Below are 27232 nucleotides of genomic sequence, written 5' to 3' on the forward strand. Positions count from 1 at the left end.
CAGCTGCAGTTTTCTCTTCGAAACGGCGCGCCACCGCATTTATTGCGCTCACTGCAGCCGAACGGGAGAGTGGGCCCCAACGTGCTCCCGCCGAGCGGTGTCTTCACCCTGAAGTGGCGCTGGCTATCGAGGCACCCTACGTGGGGTGAGCCACAGCGCCCCTATCAACGGCGGCGCTTTAGAGAACTAAAAAAACTGCACAAGCTAAAGCGAATCTCTGGCGCTGCTGCAGCGGCGCACGCGCAGGTCGCCCATTATACGGTAGGTCATGGTCAGGCCTGTCTTCCACCTGTGCGCACACAGATTCGCCGGCAGTCAAATTCGGCCAAGGTCATTCCAACGGCAAATTTTAGGTGTCGTAACTATCATTCTTGGAGGGGCGGCCAATTCCATTTTGAGCGTAGGTCAAGCCTTTCTTCCACCCGAGCACACCCAGTTTAGCCTGCAGTTAAATTCGGTCAAGGTCGTTCCAAAGTCAAATTTCGGGAGGTCGTAACCATGTTTAGGGCATGCCTCTTGTGTCATACCATGTGTTGCCATCCTTATCCTGCAGGGCCATCACTAAAATTGAGCTTTGCTTGGTCCATTGCCGTGCACAACCCTGCCCTTACTGAGTCTAGCTGAGACTTCATTTTCTTCGCGTTAGACATCGTCTTAATCGCTGGGGTTAGGCTAGAAGTACCTTCGCACTAAAACAATTCATTGTTAGTAGGGTTTCGCCCTGTGCATGTCCGTCTTGTGTATACCCTGTCCCGTTTCCCAAACCCCGATAAATAGTTCAGAGACATCCACATATGTCCCACGAGCACACATCCAGTCTTTAAACAAACAAAGATGTCAGCAAGAGCTCCCGTAATTCCTTCTGGAAATTAATGTTGCGAGCACCCCCTCCCCTCCTCCTCCCTACAACATAAAAATCAGCTTGCAATGCGGGATCAACTTTTTCAACATCAGTCTTCTTGGGGACAGCGGAAACTTCGTTGTGCCTTCTAAATCAGTTAAATATCCATAATGAAGGTTTTACCAGCTCTTTCGAGTCTTCTCACTGTTTTTGGAAGGTACAGCCGGGGAGCAAAGTCTCTAGACCGCGTGCTTTGTAAACGAAGCTGATAGCTCAATTGTTAGCAGCCGGCTGGAAACCACACTTGAGGAGGTGAAAGTCGAAATCCTCCACAAGTGCTGTGTCCAGCCGGCGGCTAATAATAGAGCTGCCAGCTTCGTTTACGGATCATGCGGTCCAGAGACTTTTGTCCCCGACTGTACGTACGTACAAGCACGAACAATATCAGAGTACACTTGATTATTTTGTTCTCAAGAAGTGAATTTATTTTTACTGTGCAAGAAACTTGTAGGGCTATTACAGCGATCATTAGTTTAGAGGAAAACAAGTTGCAAAAATTGATGAGTGCACTTCTCGATTATACTTGGTAGTAATCGTTAGTTCCGTGAAAGCCATGCAGTCCCTTTTGTGCTACTAAAACCTCCACAATTTGTCGCAGGGATATGCGAGTTTTCCCATACGGCTTTTCTTACACAGGACAGCTTGGGACTTCCTGACAGAGGCCTCTTAAGATGTGTCGATGATGACCTAATTGTCGTCATTTAGAGTAAGTTCACGTTTGTTCACAAATAGGAAAGGGTTCAAGCCTCCCTCCTCCTATTCGTTTCAGTACTGCTTGGGTAGTAGACGGGTCCTTATTAAGCTGCTAACTGTCAATGTTTGCGTGAAGGCTTTGTTGGTGTCTCGGTGACGCCATGAAGACGGCATGAGTTTGGTCCGCAGCTCATCAGCTCCTTCAGGCTCTAATCATCCGTGTGGCACCCAGCTCATGCTTTTTTTTGGATTAAGAAGTGATGAAACAGCAAAACGTCCTGAGACGTTCAGACATGCCAGCTCTTCCATGGATGTGGCGAATATTTTTTTCCTCTCTACCGGGTTAAATCAATTACCCTGACATCATCGGTCGGCCGCATGAGATCATTGGCTATTTAAGCTCATGATTCGCCATCAGCCACCTGGTTTCGGCGCGGCCACAAGAAGCAAATGCGGTCCTTCGCTCGTCAGTTCAGTACTTCCTACTCTCGACGCTTGTTGTCCACGCTGGCGGCAGCCACTGGCAGCTTTTAACAATGTTTGCGCGATCGCTGCGGCCCTCCCACTTTCACTAAAAAGAAAGGGTTCTGACCAGTTGGAAAGAGCAATGCATTTTAAGGCGAAAGCCTTTAATGGCTCGTACTTCCTGTCGAGATCCTGTCCGTGCGTTACATCGCCAACCGGAAGTCACGGCAACGGAAGTGACGTCTTATCCATACTTTGACCTTGGCCGATTTGCACAAAAATTGATGTCCAGCCTGATTCGACTATGGCGAACACCATGGTGAGCCCCAAATTTGGCCCGGGTCACCCCCAAATTGGCCCGCCCACCCCCGAAATTTGACCTTGGCCGATTGGCACCAAGTCGATGTTCAGCCTAATTCGACTACGGTGAACACCATGGTGTACCGCCAAATTCGGCCCGGGTCGCACCCAAATTTGACCCACCCACCCCCAAAATCAGTAACAGAAGCGGTCAACCAGTCAAGGCATCTCGGTCAAATAAACAGTCAAAGAATTCACAAACAAATGCGTAGTCTTCATTCGCAAACCAAAGCCAGTCAAATTGACGCGGTGAAGGTTTTCGCCTCGCGCACTTGAGATCGCCAAAGCGCCCCCTGAATTTTCAGAATGATGGGAAGAAATAAATGAAAAGAAGCAGCCAACCTTCATTCGATCCCATTCCACGCCTTGCCACTACTCGGGACGTTTCGGCCAGCCCCGTCGTCTTGGTTCTTTTCCATGGCATGTGTTGTTAATAAAAATCGCGCCTGGTAGTGTGAAGTGAAAAATAATACGGAGTGCATGCAGCGGTATTTTTGTTCAACTTGCCTGCCTTTGCGAATTTTTTTTAAGAACTACTGCGCCTAAAAGAGAGCTGCTTCTGCGGCATTTAGAAGCGATATGAATCTCGTAATCGTCGGAGTTGTTTCTGGCTCCAATGGCTAACTATTTAGAGCCGGCCTTCTAAGAGAGACCAGAAATGTCAAATACGACGCATATTAGAGGGCCGACAGCTTCAGGTTTAATTGATTAACAAGTGCATAAGCTATAGGGCAGAGGTACATTGTGCGAAATGAGATTATCAAATGCGTAGAATCTTTCCATTGCATCTTTATGCAGGCTGCCAAGAAGTAAACACTGTGAACCGCTTGGAGAATTAATCATATAACGCGTTATCAGCTTTAGAATCGGAGAACATTTTGGCTGGAGGCCAGTTTAGCCTGCCAGAAGTTCCTTGGAAAAATAAAATTTTTATTTCGTGCATGAAACCTAACATGTTCTCATCCTTTGAAGGCGCTTCCAGCTAACAATAGCCTTCATAATTTTATGAACTTCCTTGCATGATGGAAGGGGCTGACACGCTTCTACTATTAGTACGAGAGCCCTATTCCGATGAGCAAGCCCCGAGTGAGATTTTGGTATGTTCTTGGGTTTGCAAAGATCTTGCGATGTCTGTGGGTTTGTTCCATGTAAAAAAAAATAATCAAAATGAATCAAGCAAACATCTACGATTGGATTCGAACCCAAGGCAGCGCGAATAGATCAAGCTTCATGGAAACTGCTCGAGAGCACTAGGCTATCGCCGCAGTTTTTTTCTTCATTGCATGGAAATAGGGCCGAAAAGAAAAGTCTAAGCACGCTTACGCCACAAAACACCAGGCCACCTTACCCCTGCATGAACCCTCCTTCCAAAACATCAAAAGTCTGGGAGGCATACACATGCATCCAGATAGAGGAGCCAGCTAGGCGCATCTTGCAGGGCAGCATATACTCCCCGCACCAAAGCGCATTGTTCCCGAAACAAATATTTCGACGACCGTGGTAATTCGGCGTGGCGGTCCATCATGCGGGTCTTCCAGAGACTAAATAGTCCCAGCAACATAAACAGATCATATGGCACAACACTGTTTTTCTCCGCGGGCAAAAAACGAATACTGTAGGATGTGATGTCAATGTCCTTCTTAATTGTTCGTTGTAAAATGTCCCAGAAGAAGATAGCATCAATACACCGAACAAAACAATGGTCAACTGTCTCTGGTGTACTGCACAGGCGACAATTCACCGTACAAGGCGCAAGCATCTCCTTAGCATGAAGCCATGCCTTTACAGGCAGCGTTGACGTGTGCAGCTTAAGAAAGAATGTTTTCGCGGCAGAAGAAATGCACATTCGCCTAACACGTTTTAAAACAGTGGTGTCAAGGAACTCCAGGAAAGGTTGCCGATACAACGGGACAGGGAACAAATACCCTGTAAGTGTCTGAGTCATCTGCCTTCTGGAGAGGCTATACAGGTAGTCTAAAGAAAAACGCACAGTGAGAAAATTGAAGGTGTCAGCAACTTCCTTAAGGAATCCTCATAAAGGCCCCTCACGAGTGTGTCCCGTCGGTGCGAATAGGAAACGCAAATGAGCACTGAGACGTCTAATAAGCACGGCTACTAAAAAAGCGTGGTTTGAAGATTTGAAGAAGAAAAAACGCGAAACAAGCTGATGCACGAATAAGTGAACAAGGCCGATTCCACCAGAATCTAGAGAAAGAAATAGGTTATCGCGACTAATGGGTTCCCATTGGGAACGCCATACGAATGTAGCAAATATTCTGTGCATCACCTGCACTTTTTTCCTCGCACAGTGGAGATCCTGCCGCACATAAGGAAGTTTTGCAAATAAAAAATTGTTGAAGACTTGAGCCCGAGCAATCACTGATAGTTCCCTACTCATCCAAGCCTGGGTTTGTCGCCTCATGGAGACTATCCGAGAATCCCAGTAGGCGCCACTGTTGCGAATTTGGTGAAGAGGAACCCCTACGTCATGAAGGGGCCCGCAGTCCCAGCTTATACCACCATAATGACTTGGCGTTGTACCCTAATGGCCCAGCCAAAACCCCTTGGATTTATCTAGATTAAGAGTCGCACCTGATGCCTCGCAAAATTGTTCAGTCAAATGCAATGTCTCAAGCACACTCTTCTTGTCAGAACAAAAGAGGGTGAAATCATCTGCATAGGCTAAAATCTTAATTTCACACTGCGCCAAGGAGAAATCACGGATTGATGTGCAGTTAATAATACTGAGGCAAAGGGGTTCAAGATATAGGGAAAACAACAAAGGCGATAAGGGACAGCCTTGGCGAACCGATAATTTCAATGCAATAGGTTTGGTTAGCTCTTGGTTAACAATTAGCCTTGTATAGGACCCCTTATAGCACAGTCTTATGCCCCTAAGCAAAACATCTCCAATCTTTGCATGCTCTAAGGTCGCAAACAAGAAATCGTGACGAACTTTATCAAAGGCATTGGCAAGGTCAATCTGAATTACAGCTACTTGTCCGATCTCATCTGATACTGTCTCCACTACTGAACGTGCAATATGAATATGGGTTTGGATGCTGCGGCCTCTGATACCGCAGACCTGATGCGTTCCTATTAAGTGAGCGACAACTGTAGCTGCAGACGATTGCAAAGAACCTTTCCAAAAAGTTTGTAATCTACATTGCAGAGGGAAATTGGACAATATCCCTCAACTGTTTTCAACCGATTTGAATCTGTGTTTTTTGGAGTTAATATGGTATGCCCAGAATAGAAAGTTGAAAGTAAGAAGCCTGGAAAACCTCCATCAATACAGGCGCTAGGCAAGTGGAAAATGTTTTATAGAACTCGCTAGTAATACCATCTGGCACAGGAGATTTCTGAGCCGTCCAATATTTCGTCCAAAATGATAGGCCCCTCCAATACAACATGCTGCTCATTGTGAAGTCGGGGCAAGGGTTCGAATAAGTGACTGTAATCTGATGTCACGTTTGTGCCCGCACAACCACCAAACAGCTTCCGGTAATAGTCAAAGAAAGCCTCAATAATACTAGGACCATCGCTTTATGTGCAACCACCCCATACTGAATTTCTAATATTTCTTTAGCTAGAGCAGTCTGCCTTTCATCACTCAGGGCCCGACGAGATGGTTGCTTATCCAGAAATATACGAGTCCTAGATCTTATTAAGGCCCCCTTGTACCTTTCAGTTTCAAACTGTTGAAGCTCTGCTTTTACGGCAGTCATATTTTCTACATAGGCACCTGGGCTAATCCTCTCTAACTCATATAGCTCAGCTAAAGTACGGCCGAGCTCTCGAAGGTGATGTCTCTACAAAAACGCGATTCTTGCTGAGGCTTCAATAGCAATGTTTTTGTTTCTTGTTTAAACATGTCCCATTTTTGCAAAACTGAGAGGTCACCGCATGACCACGTGTCCTTCAAGCAATTAGATACAGCACGTTTGAAGATTTCATCTGAGAGCAGGCAGCTATTCAGCTTCCACAGCTCCCATCGAGGATGGAGTATGCACCGACTGTACCTCCCTATCTGAAGAGACACCATGCAGTGATCACTGAAGAATATGGGCCGCACCCAGTAACCAAGAACGCTGGATAATATGTCTTCTGAAACGTAAATCTTATCAAACCGAGCACTAGAGGAGCACTGAAAATGAGTTAAGTGGATGTTATGTCACTTATCTTGCCCAACATCCCCCAGGTTGTATTCGCATGCCAAATCTAAGTAAAGCAGCACTAGGGTCATATCGCTTACTTAACACTGCTCGGTCTTCATTACTACAAACACAATTTAAATCACCCAACAGCATAATTTTACAATCCGTGGACAAATGGTCTACTACTGACAGGAAAAAGAGCCTTCTATCGCTCTGCTTTACAGGGGCATAAACACAAACAATTCGCCACTGTACACCCGAAATTGCGAGGTCACAGCAGATAAGTCGCCCGTCATCATCTGTGCTATACGACACGGCAGTAATCCCCAGTGTGTTGGCCAGGAATAGCATGCATCCACCTGATAAGCCTCTCTAGTGACTAACGATGACATTGAATTCTGACAAAAAAGGCTCGACAGCAGCTTCAGTCTCCTCATCAGAGGACAGCTTGGTTTCCTGGAAGGCTGCCACACTCACACCCCATTTGTTAAAAAGATGCCGTAACTGACGTTGCCTTCGACGATTACGCAAACCCCTAATGTTAAGGGCAGCGACCTCAAATGCTATGACGCCCGCCATTTTTGGTGCTTGTCTTATTGAAGTCTATCCCCTGTACAGGGGCGGCCGGCCTGCAGATCGGCGGCCTGTAGGGCAGACATCGCCCTGCGTTTTGAGGTGACCCTTCCCAATGCCCCTACACCGGGTGCCTTCTGCACATCGCCATCGACACACACCTCATCATCTGCAGGACGCTTCAAAGGTGCGCTGTTGTCCATCGCCTCTACTGAGACAGCCACGACTTCAGCCCATGAAGCCGAGTGGGCCACGTCACTCGCAACCACGCTGACAGCCGACGGGGCACCGAACACACCGAACAAGTGTAGGCTATCGCCGCAGGCGATCACACCTCGTGTTAAACTGCAACGCACTTTAACCCTGTGCATTACACATCGTCGTCTTCATCCCCTAAGACTACTATCAAACTAATAATCGCGCTTGGAGCTTTGTGACGGTAGTGCAGAGAGTTGTGCGCTGCATGCGTAGGCGTGATCAACATTGCTGCAGAAACGCGGCACTGCAGCATAGGTAGCCGGCGTACATTGGGCAAATTGGCATTGATGACGCGCATAACTGGCTTCCTGGGTCAGTAGGCACCCCAATAGCGCTTTCAGGTACGTGGCGGTAGTGTCCACCTGAAAAAACCGTGCTTTCGCACAATATCTGGTGCTTAGCAATTCCAAACCGCCAGCCATTTTTTTACCTCTGCTTTGCGATGAGCCCGCTCTTATTCAGTATTTTGCTATAATTCATTGTATGTGTATAAAAAGTGATGTTGACAATGTTGTCTGTAAGGCCGTAAAATTCAAAATTCGATTCCACGCAATGACTTTGTTTATTTGAATAATTTTAACGGAAGAAGGGAGCATTTATCCCCGTTCCTGCTAGAGCTTATAGAGCGCTCCTTATTCGTAAATATTGATAGCCTCTGGAAGCTGTTCAGATATAACACCATTACATTCTGTTAGCGACATGCGCCATTCAGAATGGTAAAAGAACTGCGGAGTAAATACATCATCGGCTAATAAGCACCCCCGGGCTCATAATAGCAAAGGGTGTCGGCTTTATCAGCTATATCGAGGTATGAAGACAAATGGTTTGTGCGACAAACTCGAGGAACGGAGTTATCTGATCACCTGAGCAAAAAGCCAAAGCGAAAGTTGATTTCTCTTCTTGCAGTTTCTAATAGGCAAACTGCTTTCTCTGATGGCGTGATAATGCAACGCTTTTTAGCACACACTTAAAGTCAGTTTTCGCAGAACTCTGTGAAACAACCGTGCTACCTGTTTTTCAGTCCCGCCCGGAGCGTGCTGCAGTGGCTAGGTATTCTGCTGCTCAGCACGAGGTCGTGGGATAGTCCCGGCCGCGCCGGAAGCGTTTTGATAGATGTGACTGGCCGATTCGCCCGTGTGTTTCGTGATGTCAGAGTAGCTTGAAGAACACCAGGGGGAAGAATCAATTCGTAGCCCGCCACTACATCTCTCACAGCTTGGTGCAATGTCAGGGCGTTACACCCCACATACTCAAATACCATACCATGTCATACTATACCACACCATACCATACCATACTACATCACACCATACAATACAATATCATACCTCGCCATGCCACACCATGCTCTACTATGATGTGTTTCACCGAGCCTTCCTGCGCCTATGTTCAATATTGTCATCTGGGAATGCCTATGTTTCTTACCTGCAACAATTTACCTGGGGGGTATTGCAGGATGCCCCGAGTTTAACGCAACTCGAGATCTCCTCGAGCTCTGGAGTCACCCTCAGATGACACAAAATTCATCTCTGGCTACGCCTTCAGTTTTGTTGGGTTATTTATAGAGTCAATCTGGGTTTGCCACCACTTGGGCGTCGCCCCATGTGCTTCGCGAGCGGTGGATAAATTTCGACTCACGTGATAACAGTGTCGTTGCCTTCTGTCAAATGTTTATAGTTTTACCGACCGCATTACCTGCGCAAGTAAGTTATCCAAACATATTTTAGCGCATTTTTGCTACACACTTTACGCTACTTCATAAGCAATTTATACTGTGCAAGATGCGCACTGAATGCACTTTAAATTATTTCTTTTTCATTACATTTTCCCTTTAACCGCGAGGGAATGCTCGCAAAATTTCTAAATATTAAGTTGAGGGAAAGCTGGCCGCCCTGCACTTCATGCACAGAGGACGCCCTAGGCACGCCTGGAAGACGTGGCTTCGGATTCACATCTGGTGGCTTGTTGACGTTTCTACGGATTGAATTTTTTGGCTGTTCACTGTCGTTTTCATTGGTGTTTTGAGCGCTTTGTGGTGGTGTAGTTAACCAGCTACCCAGGCAGTTCATTTGCACTCCGAAGCATCCAACGGCGCTTGACTCTAAGGAAGCTGAGGGCAGTGTCTGGTGCCTTCTTGGCCTGAAGTCCGTTTGTCCCATCGCTTGCACTCATCTACGCAGCAAGCTGGGTTTGTCCAGCCGGAACCTATGCATTGAAAGCTGCAGGGAAGGAAAAGTTTTTGGTGAATTTATGATTCGCCACTCTCCACATTTCTGGTAGGAGACTCCGAGGCACTTGTCTTTTAAAAGCGCAAAGAACTTCGACAAGCGCCACTTATGTAAATCGTACTCGTCGAGAGTAGACATTTGGGCTAGTTGATGTGGCTTCATTTTAAGAAACAGCGCAAAGGACAGGACAAGGAAGACAACAGGACGAGCGCTGACTATCAACTGACCTGGTAGTCAGCGCTCGTCCTGTTCTCTTTCTTGTCCTGTCCTTTGTGCTGTTTCTTAAGATGCACTCGTCGAGGAGTGTATTTGCTTCATTTCGAAGTCTGGCCGTGGCCGCGCATTGCATGCAGGAAGCGACTTCCAATTTATGATTTATCTCAGGCAAATACCCGCATGTTGCACCTATTCACATGAACACAGCCGTCACTTACTTCTGGTATGACTGGTTTTCCCTTCCTGATTCATGTTTTTCTTCTCAAAATCCGTAAGCGCAGCGCCTGGACGTAGTGACAGGCGAGACCTTGCACGCGCAAACAAGTCTCTCATAGAAGTGTGAGGGTTCAAGCAAGTCTCTCGTGGCACGAGCATAGGGCGCGAAGCCGCAATAGGAAACTACATCAATGCAATGTTTCTGTTTTTCGCAATACCGGAATGGAAGCTTTTAAGGTGTACTATATTAAGCTCTAACCATTTTTTGAAATAATATTTTATCTGAAATGTATGTATGTAAAAGTTTCAAAAATTGTTTGCGATGGAGAAAGCCATCTCACACCACGGGTAAATTTGGACTTTGCTTACACCTATTTGCTTTTCTGCTCATTTATTGCAATCTACAATAAGAAAAATTTATTGTCGGAGATTCTGATGGTATCATGTACATTTGTATATCTTTTTTGCAAAAATTTTTATTTCTGCAGTCATAGTTACGTTTTAGGGCTAAGATTATCCAAGCCAAATTAGAAACCTCGTCTTCCCAGCATTCTCAGTGTGGAGGAAGTGGTCTTCTACGAAATTCGCATAGACGGTGGCGCCATCTTTCCATCCAGGTAATATTTAGAAACTGTGCATCAGCTGCGGTGGCTTTGACTTCACGCAACTATTCCACCGGGGCCGGAGCTTCCTCTCGTCACGTGACATGGCAGACAGCTCGCGTCATTTGAATGGAGCGGTGGTTCTGCAGGTGAGCTTTGCGCATTCACGTGTAAACAAAGGTGACGTAACGCCTACGGCGGCGGCGGAGAAGCGGCTTTCTGAGCACTTCGTTCCAGCTTCTTTCGTTCTAGCAACAGCTACACTCAAGTTCGGTAGTTTATCAAAAACGGCCTCTTTTGCATCTTGCATCAGTGCGAAATAAATATATCGGTGGAAAATCCATTATTCAGTACCGTGAAGTAGGCATGCATGTATGAATTAAACCATTTCAATACCAAATGTCCCAACACGTGACAATTCTCGCCACTTCTTTGCACTTCTGAATCAAGATCGGGAGCTTAGGTCTCGTGCGTTCGAATCGATCTTAGCTAAGTCAAGGTATATACGGCCACTGAAGAGTAATAACATCCTCACTAGAGCCTATTTTGTAATTTTGAATTGGGGATAGCTATGGCTGAGGGCTAGCTCGCTTCTTAACATCTTAACAAGTTTCGGCTGTAACGCTCACCTGTGTTGCAACACTCGCAAAACAGCTACACGTAGAATGACGAGGCAGGTGAACAGTTAATCTCAAGTCAAATCATCTCAAACACAGGTCCTAGCTGTTTTCCAGATGCCTACCGTCGTGCAGCCTTTTCTTGGGCTGTCAATTTATTTCACAAAACAACTGTGCCCCAGCATACACTACAATCAGAGACTAAAGAACCTGCAGACTAAAGCTATCAAGTTAGGCTTCCCTAAACCAACCAGTGTTTAATTTATGCCTTCAGAGTTAATTATTTCCTTGTCAAAAATTGACCACACGAAGTCTTGATTGGCGGTGAATGGCGAACGTTTTCCGATTTTCAGGTGTTCGATGACTGCAATAAATGGCGTTGTTTTGATTCTGTGTCTGTCCATCTCTCAAACATTTCAGCGAGTGAACGTGCGCTGTTGCTCCTCTTGCCATAGTTTCCCTGGCTCACGCAAGGTAATCTCGTTATCCCTTGATTCCGTTTGGGTTAGGATTTGAAATAGCCTTTATATCAATTTATGTCTCGTCGATGTATACCACGACGTCCGTAATGCTGCCGCGAAGAAGGAACCGTTCCTTAATATAAGCTCGGTCGGCCGCCGTCTTGGGAAAAGCGAGCCACCACTTCTGCAAACCGCGTCGAAGACGTTCCTTATACAACGGCTCACAGTGGTCTGGTGACGTTCAATGTACCGATCTCAGGCGACGCCGCCCTATAAACTCTCGGTCCTGTTCCAGTAGAATAGGAGGGCACAAAGGAGGTCCTCTTCAAGCGATTGAGGCGCGCCACGCAGTCTCCGCAGACGTGGGTGGTCGCCTAGCTCGTAGCGCAAGCAGCGTACCGACGTTTTCGACACGTGAAAATGGCACCGAAACTCTTCGTCGGTTATACCATTGAAGGGCTCTTAATTGTTCGCACTAACATTTTCCGCTGCTCGAAGTGATGGCTCAAACTGCTGCTGCTGTTTTTTCCGCCTCCACCATGATAGTCTCGCGCTGAATTCGGAGACTTTCATCACCCATGAGCTTGGCCCGAGTTCGCCTGTCGAACGAAACCATATTTCAAACCCCAGGCGTGGCGTGTAATTCTTATGCGTGGCCACGCCCAAAGACTTCCCGGCTACTGCAAAGCCGGGCTGACAGACACCATCTTGATCGCAGAAATTAAGATGTAGTGCAACGGACGTCGTTGCTGATGAATCTGAGCATCACTGTCGAAAACACATAACAATCTACCATCGTTGTTTTATTTTCTCGGACCGCCACGGCCTTAAAGCACTATAATCTACATTGTAAAAACGTTGCACAAAGCGAAAGCCTGTCGACACGTCACTGCAGCTACTTGCATTGAGTTAGCCACGGATGAAGACGATTAGGAAGAGGTGCTATGGTGCATGCCCCATTCTCTAACAGCATTGTTTCAGAGAGTTCTGTTAGTTGGCATAGTCTTGCTGTCATTGAAAGAAGGGAAAGTGCTGGCGAAAGAACGCATCGCGTGTAAACTGTTCGCCTTCGACCGTAAATACAGATAATTCCCGAGAGAATACGCACCTTTGACACGCCCAAAGAAGGCGTGGCAAACGGCTTCAGACTTCTGGTTTCGGTTGGCAGTGCTTTATTGAGCATAAATAAAATAAAGGCACTGAAGGGGTCAAACAAAGGTGTTTATAAGCAGAAAAATTTAAGAGGGACTTTTTATGGGCACTTTTTTAACCCAGATAACTTGCTCATAGATCAAAGAGGCACGAAAAAAAATGGGGATGCGGGTTAGGCATGTGTGGAAGCATATGTTTATTATCTGGAAGTTCATGGTGCCGACTAAAAATGTTATACGTAGATAAACACGTTTTAATTTAAAATTGCATCCCGACTTTTCCTGCGGCAGACACAAGAAAAAGTAAGAACGCTACCTACATTGAAGTTTAGGCAAATGGAACCCTTTTTAGAATGCATTTAGATTCACGGAAAAAAGCAAGCCAAGGTGGAAAGCTCGAACATTGCACTACGTAAAAAATATGTAACTTGAAATCAGTTGCAATCATAAGGAAATGGTTTGGATATCTCAGTTCCCATTTTACTTATTGGATGCAAAAAAGGAAGGTTGATTGAGACTTAGCCCGTAGAATGGGTCGTAATTTAATCAGGTACAGTGACCTGGGTTTAGTTCTACTAGTTGTGTACTGTGTAGTACATGCACTGCACATTACCGAAATAATTCTGCGAAAACTAAAACTTGATAAGCATTTTTTGCGAAGGAGCTGATTTGCATTACGAGGCGTTATATTAACCTTCTCAAGGGCAGATGACGGAACACACAGAAACAATGGGGCCACAAAAAAGTCCCTTGCATCAGCACTACACCTGTCAGCGACGGTATAAGCGCTGCTGAATTAAAAAAAAATATGCCATGTTCACAAACTCGGACCCATTCTAAGCGGGATTTGGTTACGACAGTTAGTTCTGTAAGTGACAAGGGTATTTAATGTGACCTTGGTATGTTTGTCTGCAAGGGCGTTAAAACGCTCGCATGGATCAAAATGCGGTCACTTAGAAAGCATACAAGTACCTGTGCAAAAACGAAAATCTGCGTGTAGTCAGAACTGCACTTTGGACATTCTTGCCGTAAGGTTACGTCCACGGTGTGCTCAGTATTATCAGCATAAAGCTTGGCACTCTTGTAACTCGATTTCACTGTTTTTTTTGATGTTTCGTCGCCCAGCCCAACACGCTGCTATTCAGGCCATTATAAACTAGCGGAACGCATTTTTTCACCGTTGCGGCTTCGAACTTATCTGCGTTACCCGGTCGGCCTTTCCGCTGCCGTAAATGAGACAACTCCGTCTATTTAAGCACTAACACGGGCGTAAGAAAGAAGGAAACATGGCCTCGGTTACTGAATACGTCTGCGCCTCGCTTACGCCGAGCTATAGCGCAGTTGTAAGCGTTATGACCTCTGGCTTAACTCTGTTATCACTTCTCCGGAGGCTTTACTAACTGCGCACTTTGTCACCCGCCGAGCCACGGACCGGCATGGTTTGTCGGGCCGAGAGCGCATACGTGGAGCCCGGTCGCGGTCAAGAGTTTACTAGGACGCATTTCACAGGCTCTCTCTCGTCTGAGCGCAGAATTAAATCACGAATATGGCCAGCATGGGGGGAGAAAAAAAGTTTGTCAAGGCCTTTACGCGATTGGGAGCGCAATTTCAATGTGAATGCGTAGGCACCTGAGATAGAGAACGCAGACAACGGAAGGCGTTGGCAGATCACGACTGGCACGACGGAGCGCAGGAACCGGCAGGCTGCGGCGAGCTGTGTAGGGTATACTTGCGAAGCACTTGGTCAAGATTAAGCGAAACAGGATTTTGATTTTGTTTTTTCGCTTCAAGCACGAACGCTCGCCACTGTCCGGCAGAATGGGTGATAACGGGCGAACAAGATCGGCTTCCGCGGTGAGAGGTGCGAAGATAACGACGCTTCGGAGAGGACGTGAGGTTCTCTTTCCTGTGAAGCAACATCCGTTTAAACGAACGCGACGCGAAAAAACGCGAGCGTTACGAACGCCCTGGGACATGATTGTTCGCCCCCGTGGATAATCAGCGCATAGATACGCGTAACTATAATGGCGTGCGAATAAAGTTCGGCTTTTCTGGGCGTCTGTAACAACTGGTGAGCTCTCGAACGCGGTCAAGTTGGTTAATAATGCTGGTAGTTTGACACACTGTATTCGAAAGAGTTACTAAAATATTTCTTTGCAGCGTGTTAAATTAATGAACTATAAAATAACGCACCTTTAGGGTTCCACTAGCTTCTGTTCATTCATGCGGCTTGGTGCAACCGTATTCCTTCAGTTGGAATACGTTTGAGGGTGCGCAGTCACGTGATGATTTCAAACTTGGCGGGCTCCATTTTACGCTGTAAAAGGAACCGCACCAAAGTTACTTTGAAAAAAGAAAAACTGAAGGAACGGATATGGTCCTTTCTTAGCTTTCTCTGCTACCTTTACACGAAAACGTTGCGCTGCACTATTCAGAAAAAGGTCGGTCAGTTCACTAACTAGCTGCTAACCAGATATTTGTCGCAAAAATCAGTAACTTCCTAACAACTGGGGGTAGTACAAGCAGGACTAGTGAAAAATACGATTTCAAGAAGTTAGGGAAGAGCGCTAAAGCCGTGAATCGAAAGGTAGTAATATTTTCTAAGAAAATTTGTAGTAACCGTTTTCCCATATGCTGCTAGGTTTACAGTACGATGTGTTGATGTAGTATGTTTAATTTTTGTATACTAGAAACTAAATAAACCTTAATTGTTCAATTTGACCACTTTCCGACACCAGTGAGAGCTGCCAGAGCGTGCTGGCCGTCAATCGTACGTTTAAATCTGACACGTTGGGAAATTACGTGTACGAGGCGATTGCTTCAGATAACCCTACCGAGCGCACACAAAGGTTCAGGATGCATGAAAAGCACAAATCATAAAGGGCCACACAAGTGCGACTCACTGCCCGTGAGCGGGTAAATTTCTCTCATTCTTATATACTACGTAAATCTGACTCTCAGTTACGGACTAGTGGCTCTTACCTGTTGAGCTACGATACCAACCTTGATTTTTAGCTTGCGATTGTTGGAACACTTTCTACCTAAGTGCATGACGCTCCAGAAATATTTCATTACAAAACCATTATGCTCAAGCAAAGGTATGTGTCAATTATTTTCTACGACTTGTTTTTAGGGTTTAAATAACAGAAACTAACCAGGTGCTAACTGGCAAACACAGGTTGCAAAAAGGTAGGAAAGACCAACTTTTGCTAATTAATTTGTAGAGGGTAGTAAATATTCAGTAAAAAAGTTGTAAAACCTTTCTTCTTAACAGTTTTTAAATAAGAACAGAAAGCCTGCTAATTTATATTTGTCGATTAGCAAGTCATGCGCGACCAAAATTATGCTGACCTGGACGGGACTGACTATAACCACGGGCTAGTGTAACCATCGTAGAGCGCCTTGTCAGTTTTGAATTCTTGGCACAAGTTAGCTGAAACGCCCTTTGTGCATCACCATCGCCAGCAGCCTAACCACGTCCAATGCAGGACAAAAGGCGTCTCCCATAGTCCTCCGAACATCCCTGTCCTTTGCCAGCTGCGACTTAGTTATCCTTATAACGCTAGTTTTATGTATTTCCATATGATGCAATCAGTGTCCGACAGTATCACATTTGTTCTTGGGGGCAGTTTCTGATGCTGCAACTGCTTACTTAGCGCGAAAGACAAGGCATGTTCACCCGCGAAAAGGCAACAGCAATCTAGTGAAGAGATGTGATACCAAGCGTCAGAATGGAGGCTTTGCAAACACATCTCTCTCTGTTCGCCCGAATAAACACCTTTGTATTTGTTAGCAGCGACTACACGCTCTGCGCTCGAGCACCCCGAGGCACGTTGCGGCGACCGCTCAACCGTGGCGAGAGCTTCCTGTGGCCTTCACCGCTGCCTTCTTCCCGGTCTGCTCTCCAGAGGAAAGGAGGGACCCTCAACGCATTGGCTAAACATAGCCGCAAGGTGACCGTAAGAACTTCACGTGCAACTCGTCTGCCTTTTTTTTCTTAGCGTTTGCCCAAGCGTAATTGGGTTTTTCTTACGCGCTCTCTGCCATGCTAAAACCCCGTTTCTCGCTGTATGTTTATTTCTATCCGGTCTGTCTGACTCGGTCTACATTTCCCTTCGAGAGCAGCTGTGTAGCCACACACACGTGTTCGCGCTCACTCGCGTTCTTTTTATGATGTGGTTTCTTGGCAACGTGAAGTGAATGCTGATATTTTATTGCTCGACGACAGCGTCGATACGGGTGTCTCTCCTCGTTACGCTTTAATCAGTCATCATGAATGGCATTTTGGCGTAGAACGTTTTGGTATCAACATTTTTGTGCTCACTCAGCTTGGCGCTTATGTCTTTCTGGGCGCAGAATTTTGTGTGTTTGGTAATTTCGAACTGCTGTTTTTCGAATGCCAGTTTTTTTCCTCTTGGAGAGTGAATTCTAGGCTTCGCACTACGTGAAACCAAAATAAATACGCGTCAATGTGTGCGCTTCGTGCACGTTGGCTGTTCGATTTTTTTACTTTACGGATTTCAAGTCAGGGTGCCCGTCCAGACATTGAGGGACTGCAGCTACTTCATGGCTTCGGCATTCCGAAAGCATTCGCGGGTACCTTTACATGACTGCTGTTCCATTTGACGCAGTCGGTGTTCCACAGATATGCGTCGGAAATACAGCGGTGTTGTTATGCATTGTCCCTGATGCAAGCCTGAAAACTCCCTCAACTTTGAATCATGCGATGGAATCCTGGGGAGACTAGAGGACATTTTCTCTTTGCGTCATTCCGTTTAAAGCAGCTTTTGTACTGAGTTACATGAAAGTGTTTTTCGTAGGGTAGCCTGAAGGACTTGAGTCAACGTAGACATTCAGTTGTCAGGTAGTCTCATACTTCCAAGACACTGTGCTTTACAGATATCAGAACAACGTTAACTAAGCTGAAGTCAGTCGCTCGGGTTTTCTAACTTGTATGCACCGTCTTAAAGGCCGCTCGCCGGAGAGTCTACGAACGCCAACGCTCTTAACAAAATCAACAATCGGTGCTTTGTGGAACTTGGGGAGCATGCCGATCACCGCGCCGTACTGTGCCTCAGCTGCGCACCTGGAATGCGTTTCATTTACTAAGTGCTAAGAACGCTTTGTACGCCTGGAAGCTATGCGCTACGCTACACTTGAACTGTGCACGGTATCTTCGTGTCATTATGCCCGGCGTGCCTTCCAGCTTAAAGGGATAAAGACGTGGGCTCCCTCGACCAGAATTTCCAGAAAACCAACATGAAGGCGATTGAGACTTCTGAAGAAACACTGCTGCCTGGCGTTCGCGGAAGTAGTGGCAGAAGCAGCGGCGACAATGGCAGCACCACGTAGCCGAGTATGCCATCGGGTCGCCGGATGGAGTGTTCCTTTCATCAGTCACGCTGGGGTTGACAATTGACGAAGAGATGCGTCTTCGACAAGTTTCCGCGTTTCGGACAACAGGCGAGAAAGTGCAAGGTCTTCACCCCCTGTTGGGAAACGGCTTGACATTCCTTTGTCACGTGGGCGCCCACCTGGAATCTGTGTTCAAAACGTGACAGTGTATTTTACCCTTTCCATCGACGAAGTGAGAGAGCATCATCCCCACCCCCTGCCGCGGGCGGTACCACCATTGTCTTCTTCTTTTCATTTGATTGGACATCATTCTTCGAACTGTATTCCTCAGCCAGGGATCTGGAGAATACGAAGGGTATTTAACGGGCTGCTGGTTTGGTACCAAGAGACCCGATTGCGGAGACACTCGCTTGCTAAGAGTCTCCTGTCTGCTAAGAAGCTGCCTTTTATTGAGAGGCATTCTCAGTTTCTCTTATTTGTACATTATGTAAATATTCTGCATAAAGTTTTCCTTGCATTTCTCTTCTTTACAACGTCTCCGATCCTCCATGTCCCTTCTCCGGCCCGACAACGCTACCCCATTCCCAACAACTGGTGGCCGCGGTGGGATGCTGCTACCCCATTCCCAACAGTGTGCAGCATTCCAGAGCGCAAGTCCCGGCGTTCTTTAGTTTGCACTGTTAAAGGAGCATGAATTTCAAGTAAAGGTGGTTTATGGACAAGCTTTGAAGTCAACGGATGGGCACGTTATGGCCCTTATCCCTTACTTCTTTACTGCCTTTTGTAGCGGTTCCCCGCTCCGAAAGCGCTTGTCTCTTTAAAGCGATTAATGTAGAGGGTAGTAACAAACTATACACTGAAGAAGCAACGAGAAATCTATTCGAGGCAGACTTCGACGTTGGTTTCTTTGCGGATTTCTCGTCCTTCCTGTGCTTGAGTACAACATCCTGTGTTGGTCTCCGCACACACAGAAATGCATAAATAAGGTAGAAAGCGTGCAGCGGAAAGCAGTAAGATTTATTTTTAACAAATATTAACGTAACGACTCCCCAACTGAACTCTTAAACAAGGCAAATCTCTCCACTATTAGTAACCGTGCCCGAATCTCACGCCTTAAATTCATCTTTCTCCTCTTAAACGGTGCCCTAAAAATAGATTCTGACCTCTACTTAGTTCCTTCACCAAAACGCAACACCAGAACGAAACATTCACTACACTTAACAGAGTATAAGTTTAATACTGACTCCTTTCGTTATTCTTTTTATCCGCAAGCGATCAGGGAACGGAATATGTTACCGGGAAATGTTGTTAATTCTGAATCTTTGAGCAGTTTTCTTTGTAACCGGTCATAATGCTTTATTTTAACTTTTAGTGAAGCACTGCACGTGCTTTTGTGTTGCTTAATATTGCGTCATGTATTTTGAAGCTGTCTCCCATGATTATCCATTTTACAATGTTATATCAGTTGTATGAACCTTCTTTGTGATTTTTTTCTTTTGTGACGTACCTAAAAAAGAAAACAAACCTATTCCCATTCCTGCAACAGCCTCGAAAGAGGCTAGCAGTATGTTCCAAATAAATAAAATAAATAAAAAATACGCTCTCAGAGAAGTTCGTTCCAAATGCGACCAGTAGTCACTGCATTAAGACCTGTGATTTTTTCTCAATATCATCAAGCATGGTTTACCTCAGTGGGGTAAATGCCATACGTGACAAGTAACATACGCTCCCATTTACGCATACTCTGTACTGTGCATGCATACACAGTCAGCTATCAAGATAAAGATGCCACATTTACCAGCAACGATTGTGCTTATCATTGTGCTGAACTTCACTACAAAATCATTTTCAAAGAGCAGGTCAGAAAGATACTAGGCAAAGATGCTGATAGCGCCACAAAATGTGGCTGACGCCATGAGGCCAAGCAACGCGAAGAGCTCAAGTGCCTGGAAGATTTTGCCTGCTGATGCACTTGCTTTAAAATGTTTTATTCGTTAGTTGAATACTGACCAAATGGTAGATTACAAAACTGAAGTGCCCTACTGAGCTAAACACGAGATATTGTGAAAGGCTCCGCAGGATAAGTTAATGGGGCTCTGAAATTATCTGTACAAAAATATTAATGACACATGCGCAGCACAGCAAGGGCTGTGCTTCCTCCGCAACGTATAAGTATACTGTATAAGTGCTATACAGTAACTAAGTGGGGCCGAAGGTCAGCAGTTAAGGCGGATTCACACTGGCGAGTCGCTTAGGTCGAGCGACAGGTGTAAGTCGATGCATTATTCTCCCTTTCGGCTTTCCTAGTGCGCCGGAACCGCATTTATTCGACCGATGTCACGCGACATATGCGACTGGACAGTGTGAACGTGCCTTTTGAACGCAAATGTAGGTATGCGGCGGCTCACACTGGCTGCGTCTCCTCTCAGTACGCGCGACCAATTACTGCAGCGTAAGTGTGAATAATGAGGGTAATTTATACGTATTTGCAGATTCGCAATATATGCCTGAAAGTACTGTCAGCATCGTAGACTAAAGACTAATTAAAACTATACATAATGTTGACTACATTGGAATTAGTGCGAAAGCACGGATTTTTTGCTATGCAGAAGACTATGATGAGCGGGCAGTACCACGGCACGGAGCGCTCGCGCTAGGCGAACAGACAACGCGACAAGGGACGATTTTGCTCGTGGCTGGTACCCATCGGATTAGTGCTTATGCGCTAAAAATAACACTGCAGCTGCTGTGTACAAAACGATTGAAAGCTGTCACACTCCTACATTCTTTACTTGAGTAACGGGTGTGCCCTTACCGTGCTAAAAAAATAACGCGTGATCTGTCGCCTGGTTGCTTTCTATCCACAGAGATCTGCTTTCGAAAACTGTTAAGCAAAGTTTTGTCATCTCCGAGGTTGATGCCGCTAAAAAGCGAGTTCATAAAGGCAGTGCCTTCTCTGCTGGTCCATCCTGGCGGTGTGAACTGCAGTGCGTTTTAAAACTTTTGTTCAAGTTAGGAAAATTACGTGGTTTGAGCGCAACTGCAGAAGTTCAGTGAGTACTGCATTTAACCAATAATTCAGTTCACCGTTCTAGTGCAACCCGATGTAGTGGCTGAACAGTTTCCGCATTTCGACTGCTCACAGCCGCTCAAAGACTGCACAGAACTTTAGACCAAGGGATCGACTATCGGTCACCGCAGCCGTATTTCGATGTAGCCGAAATGCAAAAACGACCTTGTGCTGTGAAATGCATTTCACGTTAACCGTTCAGAGGGCGCAAGGCAGAGTAAAATGGAACTTTATTTTTTACCGTATAGAAAGTTTCTTAACTACGAATACACAGTTTAAAGCAGCTATCGCTTCGTTCCGGCACAATCTTGGTGCAAAAGAGATGGGATAACTTATATCCCACTAACCATGAGAGCGTCCGTAGCAGTCATAAGGCAGTCGAAATGTGCGCCTTCGGCTCCATGCGCCGAGTGTTGGAGTAATGCACTGACAATTCCAGCGCAAAGAAGAATGTACGCTTTGAGCTTGCTTACACTTCGTGGCTGCAGTTTTTTCCCCTTTTCTTAGAAGCAGACAGATTCGACTCCTAAACAGTCAACTTCCAAATAAATTCGTGTAAACAAAATGTGAGCACATCACAAGCAGAGCTTTGCTCATTCAGATTTTGTAAATACCTTGTCGGGTTTTCTGTCACGTTCAGGGGACTGTCAGTAGGTATTTCCGCGGCCTATCCTGGTGGCGGGAAATCATCCTTCCCGCCATTCTTTCGGTCACTGTCAAGAGACTGAGCATGCCCTCTGGTGGCGCCACTTTTTACCTATATGTCGTCTTAGGCTTCTTTGGTGTTGGCTGGACAGAATCATAACTTTGTGACTTCTATGCAGGAGCCAGTACTGAAGGCAAGGTGCATGAAACTTGCCTCCGGGATCACTCAATGCATCACTTCCTTCAGGGTGGTGAAGCCTCAAGAACAATTCTAAATCCTCTTCATTGGTGAGCTTCCGCTTTCTGATTAAAACAGCGAATACCTTCAGTAAGCGCGCTAACACATCGACAATGAATATATTCCTGTGAGTACGAGACATTCCTAACAATTCCGCATGAGCGTGGACTTTCAAGGATAAAACTGCGCAGGGAATGTCAGTTATTAAATACGCAACTAAATTTCATTTCACCCCTACTGACAAGCTGAACGTAAAGGTTAACTTGCTAGGCATTCTGGGGTAAAAAATGTGTCTTTCCGAAATGTGGCAGCCGGTAACTTGAACGGTCAGGATCAAACACGAACTTCTGACCTCTAACAATATTCCTTCACCTCGAGAAACAAGAAAAACAAATAATTTGAGTTCATGGTTTGTAGCTTCTACTAGTAGTTTTGTTGAGCTAGCAAACCACACAAATGTCAATCCGGTAAAGTTATGCAGGTGGCACACCGGTGCCCCTCTGTCGCATAAAGAGTAAAATGCCCCAGGAGTTCGAAGTCAGTCTGGAGCCCTTCACTAGGGTGTCCTTCATAGCCAACGCGCAGCTTCGCGATGTTGAGCACATCCTCTTCTCATTTCTATACCTGCACCGGCTCCCAGACCCATGTTGACCACTTGACCGCAGGTGACATTATCTAAAGAGCGGCCTTCCCCGATCCACACGTCTTTTATGGCTCGGACCCTTCTGGACGTGTTACCAATAAGCCAGAAAACAGTTTCCGGGAACTACATACAGTAGACAGCGATACTGGTGCTGACGTCATTTAACTCTCTAGAAGTCTATAAAGTCATGCCTGTTTTAACCTGTTTGATCCAAAATAATTCCGAAACTGCTTCATCTTCCGCAAAACGACCCTTGAAAGTACGCAATGTCTAGAGCGCTTCCGTCATTCTTGGAAGCCTTATTGTTATAAATATTTAACTGTGAAGGGGAGGGATGGGGTGTTAATTGGGCCAGCCGGGATTACCCGTACGTTGACCACTTCGGCTACTACTCCGCCTGTATCGCATAGTGCAAACGAAATATATCTTATGGTCCCTGTCCCTGAAGACCAGTGCCTTCTGAAAAATTTTCAAACTACCCTTGCGACCACGCTGGCCTTCCGAGCACACAACGCGAAGACACTATGCAGTGGCACATTCACCTTTTCAGGTTACGCAAAAATGTCTCGCGAAAATCGCGAAAAAAAATGTGCACACTAGAATAAATTGTAAATCACTCAAAAAGGCATAGTCTAAGCTCAAAGATGACGCGCCATAATGGGTATTGAGCAACCATGCATACGTGCAGGCGGAGTGGGTCTGCAATATATACAAGACGGTTACCTTCTCTCGTGATAGATCCCGTGTGTCACAAACGAGCTGTCGAGGTGGCCGAAGGAAAGTGGTGTGCCTCAAGCTGCCTCACAAAATTCCCGCTTTTTTTTTTCAGAACTGTCGCTGATGTTAGGCGTCACGGAGCACATTTCAAAAAGGCTGCCACCGTCTAGAAGATGTTGAAGTAACGAGCGTTAGCTGTGTGGTTTATTAAACGACGAAAGTGAAGAAGAACGCGCAGCGTCCGTCTCGAGAAACGGAATGTAATACCCTTTGAAACGGTGTGGATTGCCACCATGCTCGGCTACGCGTGCACGCACGCCGCCTAGCGGAACGATCGCCGCCTAGCGCACTATATCAGAGAAATTACGATGCAAGTCTACACATTGTCAAGTTGCACCCCCTCAAGATACGTCCAAAACGGAATTTGCTTCGTTGGGGGGGGGGGGGGTCAAGGTGGGCCGAGAATTCGGCTTGTGTTGCGATATGGAAGCGCTTCAATTAGTAATTGCATGCATACAATATTTACCTATTATTTAATTGTAGCTTTATTTCTATCACACAACCCATAGGGGTTTATCTGCCTACCAAATTCGGTAGACAACTCTCCCCGGATGGGTGCCCGTTGTTGTCGGAGCATATATAACCGAACGAATGTATACATGCATAGCGGTCCCGTAAAGAGACAGTTTTCCTACTCGTTTTAGGATATTTTTGGTGAGGGGAAAGAGGTGAGAGGGCACAACAAATTTTACTGCCTATCTTCTTGGATTCGAGAAACCGAAACTATTCCGCCATTTCGTCCCCCTGACGTCACACTCGCCTAGTTACACCTCTATCCACAATATTGGAGCGTGACGTCATCATTGGCACGCGGCAGATTGTTGTTTCTACAATGTTGTTGTAGATGGCGCTACAAGTCTAAATGAGATGCGCTGATTTCTAGTTGCAGCCACAGATGGCGCTTTGATCTCAGGGTGGTAGGAGACCTCACGAAATCTCGAAATGTGATGAGTATTTGCGGCTGCAGATGGCGCTGTGATCAAGGGTTTGTAGCAGACCCCACGAAATCTCGAAACGTGCTGAGTAAAAGCTAACGCTCTTAAAACTATCCTCTGCCGTGTTACCAGCGATTCCGGAGTGGGAAGGGAGCCACTGGACGCACTTCGTACATCGCTCACTCTTTGGTTTCTTGGCAAGGTTAAATATCAAAGGATAAATGTGTCCCACGGAATTTAGTGCTGGAAAAGTTACTGTTGGCTTGAAATCGGAATGACGACATTCCGAGGCTTACGCTCAGTGTCTCGGCTCAGTGTTTGATAGTATAGTATGAGGGTTCAATCGTCCTAAAGGTGTTCATTGGTGATGAGAGACGCCGTAATGGTGGGCTTCAGAATTATTTCCAACCACCTGCGACTTTCTAACGTGCACTGACATGGCACGGCACTAAGGAGTTTTTGGATTTCACCTTCACCGAATTGAGGGCGCCTCGACTGGCTCACTACTTCACTCACTGCACGCATCAATTGTGCACTCGTGGCTTAGTGAGAAAAATTGAGCTTCCATGCTGCGCCGCATTTTTTTATGCCATGTCTGTCCTTGGTACACTGTGGTCAGGCCGACTTAGCAGTGGGGTGTCCCCAACAGTGACAGAATCTGTGGCCATTGCAGTGGATCTTAAATGGCTCTTTTTGGGTTAATTGTGAGTGCGCCATAATTGTAGTCGTGGCTTCTGTACATCAGCCACTCTGTACAAATGGAGACCTTTAATGTCATGCGTGGATTGCGAAATGGTTTGCTATCATATTAAAATAACCATGAAATAGTGGTCTCTCGAAGCAAGTGTACAGCTTCCTTCTTCAAACGATAAATAACAGTCAGGTAAGACTCTGGACTGGCTGGTTGACAGAGTAGTGCGTTTTTTCTCGCCAGTGATATATGGAGGCTTTTAAACGGCCCGCATTATGCCCCTGTTATTGTTATAAAATGACTTATTTAACTCTTTATTCGGTGGTGTATCTACAGACAGTTGATGAGCTTGTGCGATATTTTGCTGATTGCCTCTTCACCTCGCGACCTCTCTAAGCAAGCTTAATGTTTATGATTTCCAGAGAAACGTTTTTCGCACACTGTTGGTCTAAACTGGGCAGCTTTCTTCTTGCGACCGGTCATTGAAACGATGTCGTAATAATGGGCATCTCTTAGCCGAGGTGCACTGAACACAACCAGAAGAAATCCCAACACTAATCAAAGTGCTCTCTCCACACCTTGTGACACGCAGATGCTTCGGGGGGGGGGGGGGGGGGCAAAGCTTATTTTAGTTACTTAAAGGACTCACCTCGTAGATCAGGGTCGAAGCTTCTCAGCTTGTCGTGCTTCGCTTTGAGGATGAAGAAACCGCCAATTTTCAAACAAATTTCAACAAAAGCAGACTGCAGTGCGTTAACAAACTGCTCATATTTTCCCATCATTTACGCGGCAGTTTTCAGAAGCATGCCGTCAAACAGGAGTATATCCTCCAATTTTTTGTTCACAAAAACGCCAAACCACTTCAAGTGAACTCTAACAGCCACAGAGTGCCGATTGCTCCAGCGTGCCGCTGGTACATTCTTAATTTTAAAGGCGCTGAAAAAAATTAGAAAACGCGAAAGGAAACTACAGGACGATGCGTCCAACAGGGCAACATAAGCGAAATGTACAATGAGTGAATAAATAATGGGCACATATGCCGAAACACATTATAGCGTGCACGTCCCGTACTTGTGAGCAATACTTCACTGACGTAAGCATTCTCGGTACAAGTAAGGTCACGAAAACCAGGGAGCTGATAGAAGCGTTTTTTATCACAATAAATGTCGGCTGTGTGTAAGCCAAACTTCAATTTCATTGTTCACGACCGAGAAGCTATTCTTTTAGCGTGTTTTATAATGTCGTTCTTGTTCTATAGGTGACTTGTCTGCGCATGTGACGATAAAAGCTATATATACACGTGTCGTTGGTGCAATGAACTAGTTAGGCGCTTTATCCTGTCGTCTCCCTTCGGGTTCTCTCCAGTTTTGTCTTTTCTGGTGCCTTTAAAACTAAGAATCAATTAAACCCAACTTGTCCAACAGCAAATTCTCTTATGCAGCTGGCACGTTTGGCTGAGACATCAATTTCTTTTTCCTAAAACGATAGCATGGTTGCTTTGGCTTCTTCAAAGATATGGGAGAGGCACATGGCATGTCCACAACGTGGCATCTGCATGCACTGCGCATAACAGTCATCATCATCATCAGCAATATCACAGTTGATTTCTCGACATGGCAATCAGATACATACCCGTTGGCAGTGACGGGAAGGTTAACGCAGAACTCGGAGGTAACGGTGGCGACCATGAACCGCGTAAGAAGTGAAACTGTCTAGGGGCGCGCACAGAGCAGGACAGACATCAAACCGTATTCCAAACGAGCGAAACAGCCAAGGCAAGCGCTGAAGTTCTACTGGCCATTCCGGCTTTAAATCGCACCAACGCAACACTGAAAGCCTGCACTTTCATCACAAGCACGTTGCAGCTATAAAGTCGGTGGCTTCAGAAGACTTCTGCAGGGCATATTCTTTTCGTCTTCTATCGTGTCTTCACGGAGGGCTTCTAGATCTTGTTTGTAGAGGCCCGTAATCGCCGCGCTC

At 46.0% G+C, this 27232-nt stretch overlaps 1 protein-coding gene across 1 annotated transcript in view; it reads right to left on the reverse strand.

Moving 5' to 3' along the window:
- The window catches only part of LOC144115599 (sodium-coupled monocarboxylate transporter 2-like), a 100146-nt gene extending 73122 nt beyond the window's left edge, over positions 1 to 27024 (reverse strand). Inside the window, exon 1 of the mRNA XM_077650019.1 lies at positions 26885 to 27024. The gene's annotated coding sequence lies outside the window, so the exon portion shown is untranslated. The remainder of the gene's footprint in view (positions 1 to 26884) is intronic.
- Positions 27025 to 27232: the final 208 nt, after the last annotated feature.

This window comes from Amblyomma americanum, chromosome 1 (genome assembly GCF_052857255.1).
Source record: "Amblyomma americanum isolate KBUSLIRL-KWMA chromosome 1, ASM5285725v1, whole genome shotgun sequence".
Taxonomy (NCBI): domain Eukaryota; kingdom Metazoa; phylum Arthropoda; class Arachnida; order Ixodida; family Ixodidae; genus Amblyomma; species Amblyomma americanum.